This window comes from Leuresthes tenuis, unplaced genomic scaffold (assembly GCF_036924035.1).
Source record: "Leuresthes tenuis unplaced genomic scaffold, fLeuTen1.0.hap1 SCAF_47, whole genome shotgun sequence".
Taxonomy (NCBI): Eukaryota; Metazoa; Chordata; class Actinopteri; order Atheriniformes; family Atherinopsidae; genus Leuresthes; species Leuresthes tenuis.
The window spans coordinates 450,609-471,467 of record NW_027325401.1 but is presented as its reverse complement, the minus strand read 5'-3'; the positions used below and the strand labels follow the sequence as shown (position 1 = coordinate 471,467).

At 43.0% G+C, this 20,859-nt stretch overlaps 4 non-coding genes across 4 annotated transcripts; all 4 read right to left on the bottom strand.

Annotated features, from left to right (window-relative positions):
* Window positions 1-12,266: 12,266 nt before the first annotated feature.
* LOC140285537 (U2 spliceosomal RNA) lies at window positions 12,267-12,457 on the bottom strand. Its single transcript, XR_011910553.1, has one exon. It is a non-coding gene; the product is annotated as a U2 spliceosomal RNA (small nuclear RNA).
* Window positions 12,458-12,773: 316 nt separating this feature from the next.
* On the bottom strand, window positions 12,774-12,887 carry LOC140285572 (U5 spliceosomal RNA). Its single transcript, XR_011910585.1, has one exon. It is a non-coding gene; the product is annotated as a U5 spliceosomal RNA (small nuclear RNA).
* Window positions 12,888-15,163: 2,276 nt separating this feature from the next.
* LOC140285554 (U2 spliceosomal RNA) lies at window positions 15,164-15,348 on the bottom strand. The gene has a single exon (XR_011910569.1). It is a non-coding gene; the product is annotated as a U2 spliceosomal RNA (small nuclear RNA).
* A 308-nt stretch (window positions 15,349-15,656) lies between these two features.
* LOC140285575 (U5 spliceosomal RNA) lies at window positions 15,657-15,770 on the bottom strand. Its single transcript, XR_011910588.1, has one exon. It is a non-coding gene; the product is annotated as a U5 spliceosomal RNA (small nuclear RNA).
* Window positions 15,771-20,859: the final 5,089 nt, after the last annotated feature.

Below are 20,859 nucleotides of genomic sequence, written 5' to 3'. Positions count from 1 at the left end.
TGTCCGACTAAAGTTTGTAAAAAGCGGGTAAGACAAGGTGTGAATGCCCGACAATGTATGATCAAAAGAGGAGCGGAGGTTTTCGGCTGCAAGAAGGTCTGAATGTCCACCCATAATTACTGAAAAATGGGTAAGAAAAGGTGCGAAAGCCCAACCGCACATGATCATAAGTGGATGAGAAGGTGTTCGACTGCAAGTAGGTGTGAATGTAATCAATGTCTAGATAGATTTCAACAAAAAACAACGTTGTACTTTGCAGTAAAAGAAAGTGCAAATCAAAAGTTTTCGGAATCCGAGAATAAGCTTATTTTCATGAGTTCTGCACGATTTCGGATTTTATGTATAAAATGAATTCATTCACTCAAACCAAGTTAAAACTGCTTTTTCCTTCATATTTATCAATGTCTAGATCGACTTCAACAAAGAACAACATTGTATTTTGCAGTAGAAGAAAGAGCAAAACTGAAGGATCAGGAATCCGAGAATAAGCTTCTTTTCATACGTTCTGCATGATTTGGGATTTTATGTATAAAATGAATTCCTTCACTCAAACTAAGTTAACACTGCTTTGTCCTTCATATGTACCCATTTCTACATATATTTCAAGCATAAACTTCCTCATACTACCCTGAATGAGAAAGAACCACACTTGTGATTAAGCCATACGCCCCTTTTGAGGAGTTCTGCATGATTTGGGATTTTATCTATAAAATCAATTCCTTCACTCAAACTATGTTAAAACGGCTTTTACCTTCATATTTATCAATGTCTCGATATATTTAAACAAAAAAAACAACGTTGTACTTTGCAGTAAAAGAAAGAGCCAATCAAAAGTTTTAGGAATCCGAGAATAAGCTTATATTCATGAGTTCTGCACGATTTCGGATTTTATGTATAAAATGAATTAATTCACTCAAACCAAGTTAAAACTGCTTTTTCCTTCATATTTATCAATGTCTAGATCGACTTCAACAAAGAACAACATTGTATTTTGCAGTAGAAGAAAGAGCAACACTGAAGGATCAGGAATCCGAGAATAAGCTTATTTTCTTATGGGCAAGTGGGAACTGCTTTGTCCTTCATATTTATCAATGTGTAGATGGATTTCAACTTCTTCTACTGCAAAGTCCAATGTTTTTCTTTGTTGAAGTCGATCTAGACATTGATGAATATGGAAGGACAAAGCAGTTTTAACTTGGTTTGAGCAAAGCAATTCATTTTATAGCAAAATCCGAAATCGTGCAGAACTCATGAAAGCAGGCTTATACTCGGATTCCTGAAACTTTAGATTTGCTCTTTCTTTTACTGCAAAGTACAACGTTGTTTTTTTGTTTAAATATTTCTAGACATGGTAAATATGAAGGACAAATCAGTTTTAACATAGTTTGAGTGAAGTAATGCATTTTATAAGCAAAATCCCAAATCATGCAGAACTCACGAAATGCTTTTTCTCGCTTTTCACTGCTTTTTACAAACTTTGGTCGGACGCTCACACCTTCTTGCATCCGAACACCTCCGCTTCCGCTTTTGATGATGTATATTCGGGCATTTGAACCTTTTTTTACCCGCTTTTTACAAACCATTGTCGGACTTTCACACCTTCTTGCAGCCGAACACCACCTCTCCCGCTTTTGATGATGTATGGTCCAGTATTCTTACCTTTTCTAACACATTTTTCAGCAATTATGGTCGGACATTCACACCTACTCACAGCCGGACACCTCCGCTCCCGCTTTTGATCATACAATGTCGGGACATCGCTCCTTGTCTTACCAGCTTTTTACAAACTTTAGTCGAACATTCACACCTTCTTGCAGCTGAACACCTCCGCTCCCGCTTTTGATGATGTATAGTCGGGCTTTCGAGCCTTTTCTTACCCGGTTTTTACAAATTATGGTTGGACATTCAGACCTTGCAGCCGAACACCTCCGCTCTCTCTTTTGATCATACATTGTTGGGCATTCGCACCTTGTCTTACCCGCTTTTTACAAACTATAGTCAGACATTAACACCTTGCAGCAAACCTCCGCTACCTGTTTTGATCATGTATGGTCTGGCAATACTACCTTTTCTTCCCCCGTTTGTGAGTAATTATGGCTGGACATTCACACCTACTTGCAGTCGAACAGCTCTGCTCCCGCTTTTGATTATGTTTGGTTGGATATTCGAACCTTTTCTTAACTGCTTTTTACAAACCATGGTCGGACTTTCACACCTTCTCTTAGCTGAACAACTCCGCTCCCGCTATTGATTGTGTACAGTCGGGTATTTTAACCTTTTCTTACCCGCTTTTTACCAACTATCGTCGGACATTCACACCGTCTTACAGCGGAACACCTCCGCTCCCGCTTTTTATGGTGTATAGTCGGGCATTCGAACCTTTTCTTACCCGCTTTTTACAAACTATGGTAGGACATTCAAACCTTCGTGTATCCGAAAACCTCCGCTCTCTCTTTTGATCATACATTGTCGGACATTCGCACCTTTTCTTACCCGCTTTTTACAAACCATGGTCGGACTGTCACACCTTCTTGTAGCCGAACACATCCGCTCCCGCTATTGATTGTGTACAGTCGGGTATTTTAACCTTTTCTTACCCGCTTTTTACCAAGTATGGTCGGACATTCACACCTTCGTACAGCGGAACACCTCCGCTCCCTCTTTTGATGGTGTATGTTCGGGCATTCAAACCTTTTCTTACCCGCTTTTTCCAAACTATGGTCGGCTATTCACAGCTTCCTCTCCACCATACTTGTATGGTGGGATATTCACACCCACTTGCATCCGAAAACCTCCGCCCCAAATTTTGTTGATATTTAGTCGGACATTCGCACCTTACCCGCTTTTGGCAAACTATGGCCTTCTTGCAGCCTAACAACTCTGATCTTGCTTTTGATGATGTAAGGTTGGGCATTCAGACCTTGCTTCACCTGCTTTTCACCAAATATAGTCGGACATTCACACCTTCTTGCAGCCGAACACTTCCGCTCCACCTTTTAGTGTTCTATCACACCTTTTTTTTCACCGCATTTTATACATTATGGTTGGAAATTTTCAACCACTTTCATCCGAAGACCTCTCCTCCCGCTTTTGTTAATATATTTGAACTTTAGTTTGACATTCAAACCTTCTTGCAGCTGAAACACCTCCGCTCCCTGTTTTGATCATATATGGTCTGGCAATACTACCTTTTCTTACCCGTTTGTGAGTAATTATGGCTGGACATTCACACCTACTTGCAGCCGAACACAACCTATCTCGCTTTTGATAATGTATGGACCGGCATTTTTACCTTTTCTAACACATTTTTCAGCAATTATGGTCGGAGATTCACACCTACTCACAGCCGAACAACTCCGCTCCCGCATTTGATGATGTATAGTCGGGCATTCTCACCCTTTCTCATCAGCTTTTTGCAAATTATGATCTGACATTCACACCTACTTGCAGTTGAACAGCTCTGCTCCCGCTTTTGATTATGTTTGGTTGGATATTCGAACCTTTTCTTAACTTCTTTTTACATATTTTGGTTGGACGTTCACACCTTCTTGTAGCCGAACACTTCCACTCCTACTTTTGATGATGTATGGTTGGGCATTCACACCTTTTTTTTGCCCATTTTTCAGGAATTATGGGTGGAAATTCACACCTTGCAGCTGAACACCTCCTCTCCCACTTATGATCATGTGCGGTTTGATTTTCGAAAAGTTTCTTTCATGTTTTCTAGTAATTATTGATGGACATGTAGACCTTCTTGCAGCTGAACACCTCCGCTCCCGCTTTTGATCATACATTGTCAGGCATTCGCACCTTGTCTTACCCACTTTTTACAAACTTTAGTCGAACAGTCACACCTTTTTGCAGCCGAACACCACCTCTACCGCTTTTGATGATGTATAGTCCAGCATTCTTACCTTTTCTAACACATTCTTCAGCAATTATGGTTGGACATTCACACCTACTTGCAGTCGAACAGCTCTGCTCCCGCTTTTGATTATGTATGGTTGGATATTCAAACCTTTTCTTAACTGCTTTTTACAAACTTTGGTCGGACGTTCACAATATCTTGCAGCCGAACACCTCCGCTTCCGCTTTTGATGGTGTATATTCGGGCATACGAATCTTTTCTTACCCGCTTTTTACAAACCAAGGTCGGACTTTCACACCTTCTCTTAGCTGAACAACTCCGCTCCCTCTTTTGATTGTGTACAGTCGGGTAATTTAACCTTTTCTTACCCGCTTTTTACCATCTATGGTCGGACATTCACACCGTCTTACAGCGGAACACCTCCGCTCCCTCTTTTGATGATGTATGGTTAGGCATTCGCACTTTTTCTTACCCATTTTTCAGTAATTATGGGTAGACATTCACACCTTCTTGCAGCTGAACACCTCCTCTCCTGCTTATGATCATGTGCAGTTTGATATTTGAAAATTTTCTTTCATGTTTTCTAGCAATTATTGATGGACATTCAGACCGTCTTGAAGCTGAACACCGTCTTGAAGCTGAACACAACCTATCTCGCTTTTGATGGTGTATAGTCGGGCTTTCGAGCCTTTTCTTCCCCGGTTTTTACAAATTATGGTTGGACATTCAGACCTTCTTGCAGCCGAAAACCTCCACTCCCTCTTTTGATCATACATTGTCGGGCATTCGCACCTTTTCTTACCCGCTTTTTACAAACCATGGTCGGACTTTCACACCTTCTTGTAGCCGAACAACTCCGCTCCCGCTATTGATTGTGTGCAGTCGGGTATTTTAACCTTTTCTTACCCGCTTTTTACCAACTATTGTTGGACATTCACACCGTCTTACAGCGGAACACCTCCGCTCCCTCTTTTGATGGTGTATGTTCGGGCACTCGAACCTTTTCTTACTCGCTTTTTACAAACTATGGTCAGACATTCAAACCTTCTTGTAGCCGAACACATCCACTCCTGCTTTTGATGATGGGTATTCAAACCTACTTGTTGCCCGCTTTTCATTAATTATGGGTGGACATACACACCTTGTCGCAGCCAAACACCTCCGCTCCCTGTTTTGATCATGTATGATTGGACATTCGCACCTTTTCTCACCCGCTTTTTACTATGGTCGGCCATTCACAGCTTCCTCTCCACCATACTTGTATGGTGGGATATTCACACCCACTTGCATCCGAAGACCTCCGCCCCCACTTTTGTTGATATTTAGTCGGTCATTCGCAGCTTACCCGCTTTTGGCAAACTATGGCCTTCTTGCAGCCAAACACCTCTGATCTCGTTTTTGATGATGTAAGGTTGGGCATTCAGACCTTGCTTCACCTGCTTTTCACTAAATATAGTCGAACAGTCACACCTTCTTGCAGCCGAACACTTCTGCTCCACCTTTTAGTGTTCTATGGGGTATTCACACCTTTTTTTTCACCGCATTTTATTGATTATGGTTGGAAATTCTCACCCACTCTTATCCGAAGACCTCTCCTCCTGCTTTTGTTAATATATAGTCGGGCATTCAAACCTTTTCTTACCCGCTTTTTACAAATTATGGTCGAACATTCACACCTACTTGCAGCCGAACACCTCCGCTCCCGCTTTTGATGGTGTATAGTCGGGCTTTCGAGCCTTTTCTTCCCCGGTTTTTACAAATTATGGTTGTACATTCAGACCTTGCAGCCGAAAACCTCCGCTCCCTCATTTGATCATACATTGTCAGGCATTCGCACCTTGTCTTACCCGCTTTTTATAAACTTTAGTCAGACATTCACACCTTGCAGCTGAACCACCTCCGCTCCCTGTTTTGATAATGTATGGTCTGGCAATACTACCTTTTCTTACCGGTTTGTGAGTAATTATGGCTGGACATTCACACCTACTTGCAGTCGAACACCACTTTTCCCGCTTTTGATGATGTATGGTCCGGCATTCTAGTCTTTTCTAACACATTTTTCAGCAATTATGGTTTGACATTCACACCTACTCACAGCCGAACACTTCCGCTCCCGCTTTTGATTATGTTTGGTTGGATATTCGAAACTTTTCTTCACTGCTTTTTACAAACTTTGGTCGGATATTCACACCTTCTTGCAGACGAACACCTCCGCTTCCGCTTTTGATGGTATATATTCGGGCATTCGAACCTTTTCTTACCCGCTTTTTACAAACCATGGTCGGACTTTCACACCTTCTTGTAGCCGAACAACTCCGCTCCCGCTATTGATTGTGTACAGTCGGGTATTTTAACCTTTTCTTACCCACTTTATACCAACTATTGTTGGACATTCACACCGTCTTACAGCGGAACACCTCCGCTCCCTCTTTTGATGGTGTATGTTTGGGCATTCGAACCTTTTCTTACCCGCATTTTACGAACTATGGTCGGACATTCAAACCTTCATTTAGCCGAACACATCCACTCCTGCTTTTGATGATGTATGGTTGAGCATTCGCACCTTTTCTTACCCATTTTTTACAAACTATGGTCGGACATTCACACCTTCTTGCAGCTGAACACCTCCTCTCCCGCTTATGATGATGTGTGGTTTGATATTCGAAAATTTTCTTTCATGTTTTCTAGCAATTATTGATGGACATTCAGACCTTCTTGCAGGTGAACACCTCCGCTCCCGCTTTTGATGATGTATAGTCGGGCTTTCGAGCCTTTTCTTCCCCGGTTTTTACAAAATTATTGTTGGACATTCAGACCTTCTTGCAGCCGAAAACCTCCGCTCCCTCTTTTGATCATACATTGTCGGGCATTCGCACCTTCTCTTACCCGCTTTTTACAAACCAGGGTCGGACTTTCACACATTTTAGTAGCCGAACAACTCCGCTCCCGCTATTGATTGTGTACAGTCGGGTATTTTCACCTTTTCTTACCCGCTTTTTACCAACTATGGTCAGACATTCACACCTTCTTACAGTGGAACACCTCCGCTCCCTCTTTTGATGGTGTATGTTCGGGCATTCGAACCTTTTCTTACCCGTTTTTTACAAACTATGGTCAGACATTAAAACCTTCTTGTAGCCGAACACATCCACTCCTGCTTTTGATGATGTATGGTTTGGCATTCGTACCTTTTCTTACCCATTTTGCAGTAATTATGGGTGGACATTCACACCTTTTTGCATTTTAACACCTCCTCTCCCGCTTATGATTATGTGCGGTTTGATATTCGAAAATTCTCTTCCATGTTTTCTAGCAATTATTGATGGACATTCAGACCGTCTTGCAGCTGAACACCTCCGCTCCAGCTGTTGATGGTGTATAGTCGGGCTTTCGAGCCTTTTCTTCCCCGATTTTTACAAATTATGGATGGACATTCAGACCTTCTTTCAGCCGAAAACCTCCTTTTAGTAGCGGAACAACTCTGCTCCCGCTATTGATTGTGTACAATAGGGTATTTTAACCTTTTCTTACCTGCTTTTTGCCAATTATGGTTGGACATTCACACCTTCTTACAGCGGAACACCTCAGCTCCCTCCTTTGATGGTGTATGTTCGGGCATTCAAACCTTTTCTTACCCGCTTTTTACAAACTATGGTCAGACATTCAAACCTTCTTGTAGCCGAACACATCCACTCCTGCTTTTGATGATGGGTATTCAAACCTACTTGTTGCCCGCTTTTCATTAATTATGGGTGTACATACACACCTTGTCGCAGCCAAACACCTCCGCTCCCTGTTAGGATCATGTATGGTTGGGCATTCGTACCTTTTCTTACCCATTTTGCAGTAATTATGGGTGGACATTCACACCTTCTTGCATTTGAACACCTCCTCTCCCGCTTATGATCATGTGCGGTTTGATATTCGAAAATTCTCTTCCATGTTTTCTAGCAATTATTGATGGACATTCAGACCTTCTTGCAGCTGAACACCTCCGCTCCAGATGTTGATGGTGTATAGTCGGGCTTTCGAGCCTTTTCTTCCCAGATTTTTACAAAATATGGATGGACATTCAGACCTTGTTTCAGCCGAAAACCTCCTCTCCCTCTTTTGATCATACATTGTCGGGCATTCACACCTTTTCTTACCCGCTTTTTACAAACCATGGTCGGACTTTCACACCTTTTAGTAGTGGAACAACTCTGCTCCCGCTATTGATTGTGTACAATCGGGTATTTTAACCTTTTCTTACCTGCTTTTTGCCAACTATGGTCGGACATTCACACCTTCTTACAGCGGAACACCTCCGCTCCCTCCTTTGATGGTGTATGTTCGGGCATTCGAACCTTTTCTTACCCGCTTTTTACAAACTATGGTCAGACATTCACACCTTCTTGCAGCCGAACACTTCCGCTCTACCTTTTAGTGTTCTATGGGGTATTCACACCTTTTTTTTCACCGCATTTTATAGATTATGGTTGTAAATTCTCACCCACTCGTATCCGAAGACCTCTCCTCCTGCTTTGGTTAATATATAGTCGGGCATTCGAACCTTTTCTTACCCGCTTTTTACAAATTATGGTCGAACATTCACACCTACTTGCAGCCGAACACCTCCGCTCCCGCTTTTGATGGTGTATAGTCGGGCTTTCGAGCCTTTTCTTCCCCGGTTTTTACAAATTATGGTTGGACATTCAGACCTGGCAGCCGAAAACCTCCGCTCCCTCTTTTGATCATACATTGTCAGGCATTCGCACCTACTTGCAGCCGAATACTTCCGCTCCACCTTTTAGTGATGTATGGTTGGCATTTGCACCTTTTCTTACCCTTTCTTACCCTACTGATTGCTTAAGATGAAGTTGTTTTTTCTCAAACTACAACATTTTTTTAATTGTTGAAACTTGATTTGAAGTGGATAAATAAGGAGGACAAACAGTTTTAAGTCAGGCTGATAGAAGGAATTAATTTTATAGCAAAATCTGTATTTCGTCATATGTCGAGAGATGCTTATTGCTGAAGAAGTTCTTTCTCATTCTACAAAGTACAACGTTGTATATCGTTGAAACTTGATTAGACATGAATAAATATGAAGGACAAAGCAGTCTTAACTTGGTTAGAGTTAAGGAATTCGTTTTATAGGAGAATCCGAATTCGTGCATAACTCGTAAAATAGAGCTTATTTTCGGATTCCTGAAGAATGAGTCTGGTTCTTTCTCATAATACAAAGTTTGTTGTTTATTGTTGAAACTTCATCAGAAGTGAAGAAATAAATGAATGCCTATCAACAAATGTGGGATCTAAACTCTAGTGCTTCCTCTAAAATAATTTTCTTTCTCAATTCAGAAATGTGTGTGTGTAAGTCACAACACCCGTGACACCAAAACGGCTTTCTTTTCTCTCTTTTCTCTACACTCTGCACTGTGAGCACACACACCAAATCAGAAAGGCTTTTTTCTCTCTTTTCTACATTATGGACTGTGGGGACACAAAACCGCTCTCTCTTTTTTTTTTTGATTGTGTGCCAGGGCGTTGTCTCACGTATTAGATTATGCTTAAGATACGAATGGGTTTATCAGTCACATCAGAATCCATACATACTGATCCTCCCGTAATAAAATGGTCGGATCTTATCAAACACACTTTATTTCTTGTGACAATCAAGTCAGCGAAACAGCGTATACACGTCAAGACACTGAATCAAGTTTGCCACAAGAACTCATAAGTTTGGCAGTATTGCTCTGCCGTCAGCAATCATACACCCATTTTATTTTCGTGAGACATGTGCAGGCACCTGTTCATCTACTGTTCTATCACTATGAATTAGTTTATCTATTATCAATAAGGATACTTCTACAACTACTATCAAAGTATGTCCAGACTTCTTATGTTGTCAGTTGCTATATATGAATAAGTGGGTAGCTACTGACAAGCATTAAGCATGTCACACAGCCCAAACATATAACATTTCAGGACACACCACACAGTTAACAACCACAGTGAAGTGTCAAAGCCCAAACATGTAACATTCAACAGGACACTTACACAACACATTCAAGTCAAACAGTCAGACAACATACAAGAACATATACCCCAGCCGGCATTGCTCCCTGCCTATTTTCCTACAGCTCACTATGTGTGCGCACACCTTTATTCACAAACTCTTCAACTTATACTCTTTTACCAAAGCTGCTACAGCTCGATTGGCCGAATACCCTTAGATCCTATTTCGGTGAATTTGACATCTGCCTTACATGTAACAGATTAGCGGTTTAGCAGTTTTAATTTAGTTTGAGTGAAGGAATTCATTTTATAGCAAAATCCGAAATCGTGAAGAACTCATGAAAGTAAGCTTATTCTTGGATTCCTGAAACTTTAGATTTGCTATTTCTTTTACTGCAAAGTACAACGTTGGTTTTTTTGTTTAAATCTTTCAAGACATGGTAAATATGATTTTTATATATATAATAAATATATTTATTTCTGTTTACAATATATGACATGTAATAGAACTGAACCGGACCGGGGGACAAGGAAAGAAGAAGAAGAAGAAGAGGAAAGAAGAGAAAAACAGAACATACATCGCATACAACACAGCTGTGGATATAGATGACCTGAGACGACATGATAATACATCAACTGCTTAGCGACCATGCTACTGGACTAATGAATGTGGTTGTGTGTGTGTGAGAACATGCAACACCCATGGCACAGGACCTACATGATAACCGTGCTTAGTTATGAGTGTATAAGCGTACAGGGCCACAATCCACAGCCCCCCCAAGCAATCAGAAGCAGGCAGAGAGGGCCACAAGACCCAGGCCACCAGCAGCCCCCACAGAGCACAGAACCCAGGAAGCCCACCGCAGGGGCAACCACGCATCCACCCAGAAGACTACAGAGGAAGCCCCCGGAAAGAGCCCCCATAAGCATAGGGCAGAGGCCTTCCGGGAGCCAGGGGCAACAGCCCACCGACGTCGCCAGGCCCCAGCCGCCCAGACATGGGCCGTGCACTGGATCCGGGCCCCAGGAGCCCGAGCGCCCCCAAACCCCCCGGCAGAGGCCCCACCCAATACCCAGGAGGGCCAAGCGCCCCAGACAGCCACACAGTGGGTCAGTGCCTGCCCCAGCACCCCTGGCCAAGTGCCCTGGGAGTCAAGACGTGCCCACAGGTGGGTGAAGTCGCGAGCAGCGGAGAGAGGCCACGCCGCCCCCCCCATCGGGAGAAGCACAGGCAGGCCAGGCGACAGCAAGTCCAAGATCCAGGCCCAATCATTACCACACACACTTTCATGTCCCATACATCCACACGTCCTCCCTCCCTCGACTCCGCTGGGGTGTAGTGCAGCGGGCACACCAGGGGGCCAGCAGCCCCCCAGCCACCACAGACCCCAAACCAGCAGAACAATTAATTAATCCTCCTGGCCCCTCCCGCCCCGAGCAGCAACCAGGAAGCAGGGGTGTGCGAAGAAGACCCCTCCCCTCACCCTTCTGGCTCTTCAATATTTTCTAATAGTGAGCAATTAAAATTGAGGGGCAGCCAAACTTGTAGAACTGGGAGCGTGGCCCTCTGGGCAGCCTACATACCCAAAGAGCCCCGCCCACCAGATGCCACTCAGTGTAACCACCCCCCAAGACCTAATGTGTGTGTGTGAGTGTGTTTGATAAGTAGTAATGTCTAAGGTGTAATTAAAACAGGGGTGGGAACTGCAGAGGGCAACTACTGCAGAGTCCACTACACCCCACCGAACACACACGCCCCCAAAACCCTTCATGTGTGAGTGTGTGCTGTGTACAGGAGCCAGAAGGGAGAGGGGTATGGGGATATACACTGGGGGCAGCCAGGGACTGGCTGCAATAGGCATCCCCGCTACCAGGGAGCCAACACAGGACAGGAGGGCCTGATGTCCACCAGGCTCGGGGCCTGCAGCGACCATATTCTGGGAGCTACTGTACCCCCAGAAGGTACCCATCCCGCCCCACCCCACTCAACCCAACCCCACTCCGGAGGACCTCTACAAAAAACAAACAAACAACAACAAAAAACAAACAAACAAACCACCCGGTCACACCAGTCGCAGCAGCCCGGGCCTGAGACCCACCATCACCCAGGCCCCCCCAGGCCCCCCCTCAACAGGTGCGCTCTTGTGAAAAAGCAAACAGCGGCAGCAACAAAAACACAACGGGAACACCGTATTGAGGCTTTGTTCTGACCGCTCATTTGGTATGGCGTTTCTTTCAAGCAATTCTCCCGGTTAGCCCGCACTCGGCTCGCTCCCAGAGCCGTGTTAAAGTCTACTTCGCATTCACTCTCTTTTCTCAGCAGACTAAAAGAAAGTTTCATCTTGGGCTCCCTGAAACTTGCACCCTGCACCGCTGTTTGCTTTTTCACAAGAGTAGAGAAGAGTGCACCGTTCCCAGCGGCACTGCAGTACGGGGTCAATGCTTGGAGTGAACGGAGCAAGCTAATTTTTCAACTCCTATTGCTAAAAATCCATTTAATATGTAGTCCTCGTATAGAGGACATATCAGATATTAAACTGATAAGAACAGATACTACACTTGATCTTAGCCAAAAGGCCGAGAAGCGACAACTGTCCACTGGTTCACGTCCGAGGGCCCTTCCTGGCACAATGCGCACTTATCCGCTAACACCCCTGTTCTTTTTATGGCCATAGGTGGCCAGAGTGTCACTTTGCACCTCCGCCCACCTGCTGCACTTAGCACTCTTCAGCCCTTTTAAATGGTATAACTTTGCACTCCCGCACGCTCCAGCAAGCACCATTCAAGCAACAACTTTGCACTCCAGCTTCGAACATCGGCACAGTCGCAACAAGTAAGGCGACTCTACTCAGAGAAGTCACTCTGCACAGTAACAAGATTTCTTTTGCACAGACAGAAAGGGCTTCACCCGCAAAGGTAAAGCCTGCCAAAAATAGAAACAACTCATTAGTGCTGCTCTCCACAGAAGTCTTTAGTAAAAGGCGAAAGACTTGTACGTTATGAAGAGAAACCAGAGTACGATTATCCGTCACTGCGGGAGCAGGGCATCAGGCTAGTTGGCATAGCCACCTTCCCCATGGTGAGCTTTGCTTGGTTGAGACGCTTGCCCCCCCCCCCCCCCCCTCTCTCCTCGGCTGACCAAGTAGGAACAATCGGGCCCTATTCGATGGCTGCCTTGTCTTTTACTCTGTGCAAAAGACAAGGCAGCAACAAAAACACCACGGGAAAACCGTATTGAGGCTTTGTTCTGACCGCTCATTCGGTGTCGCGTTTCTTTCAAGCAATTCTCCCGGTTAGCCCACACTCGGCTCGCTCCCAGAGCCGTGTTAAAGTCTACTTCGCATTCACTCTCTTTTCTCAGCAGACTCTTGGGATTTTATCAATAAAATGAATTCCTTCACTCAAACTATGTTAAAACTGCTTTGTCCTTCATATTTACCATGTCTAGAAAGATTTAAACAAAAAAACCAACGTTGTACTTTGCAGTAAAAGAAATAGCAAATCTAAAGTTTCAGGAATCCGAGAATAAGCTTACTTTCATGAGTTCTTCACGATTTCGGATTTTGCTATAAAATGAATTCCTTCACTCAAACTAAATTAAAACTGCTAAACCGCTAATCTGTTACATGTAAGGCAGATGTCAAATTCACCGAATTAGGATTATTCGGTATTCGGCCAATCGAGCTGTAGCAGCTTCGGTAAAAGAGTATAAGTTGAAGAGTTTGTGAATAAAGGTGTGCGCACACATAGTGAGCTGTAGGAAAATAGGCAGGGAGCAATGCCGGCTGGGGTATATGTTCTTGTATGTTGTCTGACTGTTTGATTTGAATGTGTTGTGTAAGTGTCCTGTTGAATGTTACATGTTTGGGCTTTGACACGCTTCACTGTGGTTGTTAACTGTGTGGTGTGTCCTGAAATGTTATATGTTTGGGCTGTGTGACATGCTTAATGCTTGTCAGTAGCTACCCACTTATTCATATATAGCAACTGACAAGGTAAGAAGTCCGGACATACTTTGATAGAGTAGTTGTAGAAGTATCCTTATTGATAATAGATAAACTAATTCATAGTGATAGAACAGTAGATGAACAGGTGCCTGCACATGTCTCACGAAAATAAAATGGATGTATGATTGCTGACGGCAGAGCAATACTGCCAAACTTATGAGTTCTTGTGGCAAACTTGATTCAGTGTCTTGACGTGTATACGCTGTTTCGCTGACTTGATTGTCACAAGAAACAAAGTGTGTTTGATAAGATCCGACCATTTTATTACGGGAGGATCAGTATGTATGGATTCTGATGTGACTGATAAACCCATTCGTATCTTAAGCACAATCTAATACGTCAGACAACGCCCTGGCACACGATAAAAAAAAAAAGAGAGAGCGGTTTTGTGTCCCCACAGTCCATAATGTAGGAAAGAGAGAAAAAACCCTTTCTGATTTGGTGTGTGTGCTCATAGTGCAGAGTGTAGAGAAAAGAAAGCCGTTTTGGTGTCACGGGTGTTGTGACTTACACACACACATTTCTAAATTGAGAAAGGAAATTATTTTAGAGGAAGCACTAGAGTTTAGATCCCACATTTGTTGATAGGCATTCATTTATTTCTTCACTTCTGATAAAAATGATAAGACTGACCTAAAGAATTGGAGGCCCATCACATTTTTAAACTTTGACTGTAAACTTTTTAGCAAGGTTTTAACGACACGGATGTCCTCTGTTTTAGAGGAGGTAATTCACCCAGACCAGGCTTGTGCCATCTCAGAGAGACAACTCACCGACAGCCTCGTACTTATTCGAGACATCATTGATTACGCTAGAGACAGAAACACCCGGCTTGTCATCTTAAATTTAGACTTTGAAAAAGCTTTTGATCGGGTCTCGCATCAATATCTCTTTCAGGTGTTGCAGCCATCGAATAGGGCCCGATTGTTCCTACTTGGTGAGATTTGCTTGGTTGAGACGCTTGCTCCCCCCCCTTGCTCCTCGGCTGACCAAGTAGGAACAATTGGGCCCTATTCGATGGCTGCCTTGTCTTTTACTCTGTGCAAAAGACAAGGCAGCCACAAACACCACGGGAAAACCGTATTGAGGCTTTGTTCTGACCACTCATTCGGTGTCGCGTTTCTTTCAAGCAATTCTCCCGGTTAGCCCACACTCGGCTCGCTCCCAGAGCTGTGTTAAAGTCTACTTCGCATTCACTCTCTTTTCTCAGCAGATTAAAAGAAAGTTTCATCTTGGGCTCCCTGAAACTTCCATCCTGCACCGCTGTTTGCTTTTTCACAAGAGCAGAGAAGAGCGCACCGTTCCCAGCGGCACTGCAGTACTGGGTCAATGCTTGGAGTGAACGGAGCAAGCTTCTTTTTTAAACTCCTATTCTTAAAAATCCATTTAATATGTAGTCCTCGTATAGAGGACATATTAAACTGATAAGAACAGATACTACACTTGATCTTAGCCAAAAGGCCGAGAAGCGATAACTGTCCACTGTTTCAGGTCCGAGGGCCCTTGCTGGCACAATGCGCACTTGTAGCAGTGTTCTTTTTATGGCCATAGGTGGCCAGAGTGTCACGTTGCACCTCCGCCCACCCGCTGCACTGAGCACTCTTCAGCCCTTTTAAATGGTATAACTTTGCACTCCCGCATGCTCCAGCAAGCACCATTCAAGCAACAACTTTGCACTCCAGCTTCGAACATCGGCACAATCGCAACAAGTAAGGCGACTCTACTCAGAGAAGTCACTCTGCACAGTAACAAGATTTCTTTTGCACAGACAGAAAGGGCTTCACCTGCAAAGGTAAAGCCTGCCAAAAATAGAAACAACTCATTAGTGCTGCTCTCCACGAAAGTCTTTAGTAAAAGGCGAAAGACTTGTATGTTATGAAGAGAAACCAGAGTACGATTATCCGTCACTGCGGGAGCAGGGCATCAGGCTAGTTGCCATAGCCACCTTCCCCATGGTGAGCGTTGCTTGGTTGAAACGCTTGCCCCTGTGCAATCGACAAGGCAGCAACAAAAACACCACGGGAACACCGTATTGAGGCTTTGTTCTGACCGCTCATTCGGTGTCGCGTTTCTTTCAAGCAATTCTCCCGGTTAGCCCACACTCGGCTCGCTCCCAGAGCCGTGTTAAAGTCTACTTCGCATTCACTCTCTTTTCTCAGCAGACTCTTGGGATTTTATCTATAAAATGAATTCCTTCACTCAAACTATGTTAAAACTGCTTTGTCCTTCATATTTACCATGTCTAGAAAGATTTAAACAAAAAAACAACAACGTTGTACTTTGCAGTAAAAGAAAGAGCAAATCTAAAGTTTCAGGAATCCGAGAATAAGCTTACTTTCATGAGTTCTTCAAGATTTCGGATTTTGCTATAAAATGAATTCCTTCACTCAAACTAAATTAAAACTGCTAAACCGCTAATCTGTTACATGTAAGGCAGATGTCAAATTCACCGAAATAGGATCTAAGGGTATTCGGCCAATCGAGCTGTAGCAGCTTCGGTAAAAGAGTATAAGTTGAAGAGTTTGTGAATAAAGGTGTGCGCACACATAGTGTGCTGTACGAAAATAGGCAGGGAGCAATGCCGGCTGGGGTATATGTTCTTGTATGTTGTCTGACTGTTTGATTTGAATGTGTTGTGTAAGTGTCCTGTTGAATGTTACATGTTTGGGCTTTGACACGCTTCACTGTGGTTGTTAACTGTGTGGTGTGTCCTGAAATGTTATATGTTTGTGCTGTGTGACATGCTTAATGCTTGTCAGTAGCTACCCACTTATTCATATATAGCAACTGACAACATAAGAAGTCCGGACATACTTTGATAGTAGTTGTAGAAGTATCCTTATTGATAATAGATCACTAATTCATAGTGATAGAACAGTAGATGAACAGGTGCTTGCACATGTCTCACGAAAATAAAATGGGTGTATGATTGCTGACGGCAGAGCAATACTGCCAAACTTATGAGTTCTTGTGGCAAACTTGATTCAGTGTCTTGACGTGTATACGCTGTTTCGCTGACTTGATTGTCACAAGAAACAAAGTGTGTTTGATAAGATCCGACCATTTTATTACGGGAGGATCAGTATGTATGGATTCTGATGTGACTGATAAACCCATTCGTATCTTAAGCATAATCTAATACGTGAGACAACGCCCTGGCACACGATAAAAAAAAAAAAAGAGAGAGAGCGGTTTTGTGTCCCCACTGTCCATAATGTAGAAAAGAGAGAAAAAAGCCTTTCTGATTTGGTGTGTGTGCTCATAGTGCAGAGTGTAGAGAAAAGAAAGCCGTTTTGGTGTCACGGGTGTTGTGACTTACACACACACATTTCTAAATTGAGAAAGGAAATTATTTTAGAGGAAGCACTAGAGTTTAGATCCCACATTTGTTGATAGGCATTCATTTATTTCTTCACTTCTGATGAAGTTTCAACAATAAACAACAAACTTTGTATTATGAGAAAGAACTTCTTCAGCAATAAGCATCTCTCGACATATGACGAAATACAGATTTTGCTATAAATTAATTCCTTCTATCAGCCTGACTTAAAACTGTTTGTCCTCCTTATTTATCCACTTCAAATCAAGTTACAACAATTTAAAAAAATTTGTAGTTTGAGAAAGAACAACTTAATCTTCAGCAATCAGTATAAAAAGAGGTGCAAATGCCAACCATACATACCTAAAAGGTGGAGCGGAAGTATTCAGCTGCAAGTAGGTGTGAATGTTCGACCATAATTTGTAAAAAGCGGGTAAGAAAAGGTTCGAATGCCCGACTATATATTAACAAAAGCGGGAGGAGAGGTCTTCGGATGAGAGTGGGTGAGAATTTCCAACCATAATCTATAAAATACGGTGAAAAAAAATATGTGAATGCCTCATAGAACACTAAAAGCGGAAGTGTTCGGCTGCAAGAAGGTGTGAATGTCCGACTATATTTGGTGAAAAGCAGGTGAAACAAGGTCTGAATGCCCAACCTTACATCATCAAAAGCGAGATCAGAGGTGTTTGGCTGCAAGAAGGCCATAGTTTGCCAAAAGCGGGTAAGGTGCGAATGTCCGACTAAATATCAACTAAATTTGGGGCAGAGGTCTTCGGATGCAAGTGGGTGTGAATATCCAACCATACAAGTATGGTGGAGAGGAAGCTGTGAATAGCCGACCATAGTTTGGAAAAAGCGGGTAAGAAAAGGTTTGAATACCCGAACATACACCATCAAAGAGGGAGCGGAGGTGTTCCGCTGTAAGACGGTGTGAATGTCCGATCATAGTTGGTAAAAAGCAGGTAAGAAAAGGGTAAAATACCCGACTGTACACAATCAAAAGAGGGAGCGGAGTTGTTCAGCTAAGAGAAGGTGTGAAAGTCCGACCATGGTTTGTAAAAAGCGGGTAAGAAAAGGTTCGTATGCCCGAAAATACACTATCAAAACCGGAAGCGTAGGTGTTCGGCTGCAAGAAGGTGTGAACGTCCGACCAAAGTTTGTAAAAAAGCAGTTAAGAAAAGGTTCGAATATCTAACCAAACATAATCAAAAGCGGGAGCAGAGCTGTTCTGCAAGTAGTTCTGACTGCAAGTAGGTGTGAATGTCAGAGAATAATTTGCAAAAAGCTGATGAGAAAGGGTGAGAAATCCCGACTATACACCATCAAATGCGGGAGCGGAGTTGTTCGGCTGTGAGTAGGTGTGATTCTCCAACCATAATTGCTGAAAAATGTGTTAGAAAAGGTAAGAATGCCGGTCCATACATCATCAAAAGCGGGAGAGGTGGTGTTCGGCTGCAAGTAGGTGTGAATGTCCATTAATAATTGCTTTAAAACATGAAAGAAAATTTTCGAATATCAAACCTTACATGATCATTAGCGGGAGAGGAGGTGTTCAGCTGCAAGAAGATGTGAATATCCACCCATAATTACTGAAAAATGGGTAGGAAAAGATGCGAATGTCCAACCATAAATCATCAAAAGCAGGAGTGGAGTTGTTCGGCTACAAGAAGGTATGAAAGTCCAACCATGGTTTGTAAAAAGCGGGTAAGAGAAGGTTCGAATACCCGAATATATACCATCAAAAGCGGAAGCCGGGGTGTTCGGCTGCAAGAACGTGTGAACGTCCGACCATAGTTTGTAAAAAGCAGTTAAGAAAAGGTTTGAATATCCAACCGAACATAATCAAAAGCGGGAGCAGAGTTGTTCGACTGCAAGTAGGTGTGAATGTCAGATCATAATTGCTGAAAAATGTGATAGAAAAGACTAGAATGCCGGGCAATACATCATCAAAAGCGGGAGAGGTGGTTTTTCGGCTGCAAGTAGGTGTGAATGTCCAGCCATAATTACTCACAAACGGGGGAAGAAAAGGTAGTATTTCCAGACCACACATGATCAAAACAGGGAATGGAGGTGGTTCAGCTGCAAGGTGTGAATGTCTGACTAAAGTTTGTAAAAACCGTGTAAGACAAGGGGCGAATGCCCGACAATGTATGATCAAAAGAGGGAGCGGAGGTTTTCGGCTGCAAGGTCTGAATGTCCAACCATAATTTGTAAAAATCGGGGAAGAAAAGGCTCGAAAGCCAGACTATACACCATCAAAAGCGGGAGCAGAGGTGTTCAGGTGCAAGAAGGTCTGAATGTCCGACCAATAATTACTGAAAAATGGGTAAGAAAAGGTGCGAATGCCAAATCATACATCATCAAAAGCAGGAGTGGATGTGTTCGGCTACAAGAAGGTTTGAATGTCCAACCATAGTAAGTAATAGGTGGGTAAGAAAAGGCTCGAATGCCCAACTATACACCATCAAAAGCGGAAGCGGAGGTGTTCGGCTGCAAGACGGTGTGAACGTCCAACCAAAGTTTGTAAAAAGCATTAAGAAAAGGTTCGAATATCCAACCGAACATAATCAAAAGCGGGAGCAGAGCTGTTCGACTGCAAGTAGGTGTGAATATCAGATCATAATTTGCAAAAAGCTGATGAGAAAGGGTGAGAATGCCCGACTATACACTGTCAAATGTGGGAGCGGAGGTGTTCGTCTGTGAGTAGGTGTGAATGTCCGACCATAATTGCTGAAAAATGTGTTAGAAAAGGTAAGAATGCCGGACCATATATCATCAAAAGCGGGAGAGGTTGTGTTCGGCTGCAAGAAGGTGTGAATGTCCAGCCATAATTACTCACAAACGGGTAAGAAAAGGTACTATTGCCAGACCATATATGATCAAAACAGGGAGCGGAGGTGGTTCAGCTGCAAGAAGGTTTGAATGTCCGACTAAAGTTTGTAAAAAGCGGGTAAGACAAGGTGTGAATGCCCGACAATGTATGATCAAAAGAGGAGCGGAGGTTTTCGGCTGCAAGAAGGTCTGAATGTCCACCCATAATTACTGAAAAATGGTTAAGAAAAGGTGCGAAAGCCCAACCGCACATGATCATAAGTGGATGAGAAGGTGTTCGACTCCAAGTAGGTGTGAATGTAAGATCATAATTTGTAAAAAGCGGGTAAGAAAAGGTAAGAATGCCCAACCATAAATTATCAAAAGCGGCAGCAGAGTTTCGGCTGGTATTTATCAATGTCTAGATAGATTTCAACAAAAAACAACGTTGTACTTTGCAGTAAAAGAAAGTGCAAATCAAAAGTTTTAGGAATCCGAGAATAAGCTTATTTTCATGAGTTCTGCACGATTTTGGATTTTATGTATAAAATGAATTTCTTCACGCAAACTAAGTTAACACTGCTTTGTCCTTCATATGTACCCATTTCTACATATATTTCAAGCATAAACTTCCTCATATTACCCTGAATGAGAAAGAGCCACACTTGTGATTAAGCCATACCTCCCTTTTGAGGAGTTCTGCATGATTTGGGATTTTATCTATAAAATTAATTCCTTCACTCAAACTATGTTAAAACGGCTTTTACCTTCATATTTATCAATGTCTCGATAGATTTAAACAAAAAACAACGTTGTACTTTGCAATAAAAGAAAGAGCAAATCAAAAGTTT